The 1,752-nt window shown below is 35.3% G+C and overlaps 1 long non-coding RNA gene across 1 annotated transcript; it reads left to right on the forward strand.

Moving 5' to 3' along the window:
• LOC111374329 lies at positions 1–1,391 on the forward strand. The gene is made up of 3 exons (XR_002699109.1): positions 1–21; positions 884–1,022; positions 1,117–1,391. It is a non-coding gene; the product is annotated as an uncharacterized LOC111374329 (long non-coding RNA).
• The last annotated feature ends 361 nt before the right edge of the window (positions 1,392–1,752 follow it).

A 1,752-nucleotide genomic window follows, 5' to 3' on the forward strand; every position in this document is an offset into this window, starting at 1 on the left:
TTTGAAAATCTCGAGACTGAGGTCCGTCCTTTTATGCAAACAATTGACACTAAAGCTTCTATTTTTCCTGTTATGAGATCGATTGATGTGCTTCTAATTCCATATTCTGCTGGGTTTTCAATGCACTTATCTATGAACAGCTTATGGTTATATTGGTAGAAATTTAGTGTTGGATGGTTTCCATTTGACTACCAGGCAATGCCTAATGTGTCTATCTGGCAAAGCCCGCAGTCATGCAAAACAAAGATATATGTGGCACCTCCAGATCTGTTTAGGCTACATTGTTTAAACATTCTTGCATAACATGGTTGTAATCCTACACTGAGGGTCACAAATGAGGTTTGATGGTGGGTGATAAGTAAAAGAAAAATAATTATTTCTTTCTAATCATAATGTACAGTTACCATATACAGTTACCATATGCTTCCGAAACTTATTTAATCTCCAATCTTGTTATTGTTATTCATTAGACTTCTTTATTATGACTCGTGTGGGATTCGAATACTTGGTTCAGCAACCACGAGTAGGAATTATGTTCAGTTGTTACTTAAGCAAGATGTTTCTTTATTTCAGTCAAAACCTTTTTTGGGCTTCCATTGTTGAGGATTAGGCCTTGTATTCTAAGTTTTTTTTCTTCTCGTTTTTTTGGAAACAACAAACATTTCATAGATGGTCTAATCGGCAAAGATAAGTCTGCCACAAACAATTGGAGACGGGGGGATGTAAAAATAATGATTCAAACGGTCTTATGGGCACTCTCTCTCTCTCTCTCTCGGTTATGGCATGGTAGCTGGGATTTTGTCTTTTGTATGAAAACAGGGTCATGATCAGTTAATCGCATAAACACAAATCATTTATTAAGGAACGTTATGGTTTTGTACAGATGACCCTTCAAGATCTGCCAAAAGTTCCTTTTGCAGCACCAGCTACTGAAGTACAAGAAGAGAAGTTGGACCTTCCTGATGTTCCAACCCATGCACCAGCCATTCCTGAAGCAGTGGCAGATTCTGCACCGAGAAAAGGTCTCTCTCTCCCTCACATAAGATCCTTGAAAGAATCAAAGAGATTGATTAATTTTGCCTAAATTTTGACATTTTATTTTCCATATTTGTGCAGTTATGGAGGAACCATTACCTGCTTGATGATGACCCTGCAACTTGCATCCAGATGCCACATTATAACTGTTTTGCAATATTTGTTTGAAATTTGAAAAGATTAACATACTTGTGTATAATATATTGTTCAGTTTCGTGGTGACAGTACTTACCTATCAAATTGTGTACAGTAGTATTTATTTTGGTTAACGAACGACTCTTTGTATCTCCTGCTGAGGGGATGAAATATTACTTTCTTTCTTTGTAATTGTTGAAGCACATTGATTCAGTATGGTATGTTGGTATGTGACTTAAAAAGTTTGTGAAAGTGTCCGAGTTACGTGACTTTCTAAAATTCTTGAATTTAAAATATTCTCTCCTTGTTTTCTTTTTACATTTTTCTTGCAAGAACTTAAAACTTATTTCTAGTCCCAAGTGCCCATCGTACTCTTTTGTTTCACGTCAATTGCTTTTACATGATTAATCTTACGACAATATTTCATTTTGATCGACTTTTTATGCCAATATTCTAAAAAACGTACAGCGTGACTAGACATGAAGGACAACCTTCAAGTTTTATGAGTCTAGACAAGCCTAGACGAGATCTAGATGTAAAAAATCGTTACTCATTTTTATTATTATTTTAAATATTTAAGCA

The sequence above is a fragment of the Olea europaea genome, unplaced genomic scaffold (genome assembly GCF_002742605.1).
Source record: "Olea europaea var. sylvestris unplaced genomic scaffold, O_europaea_v1 scaffold12389, whole genome shotgun sequence".
Classification (NCBI taxonomy): Eukaryota; Viridiplantae; Streptophyta; class Magnoliopsida; order Lamiales; family Oleaceae; genus Olea; species Olea europaea.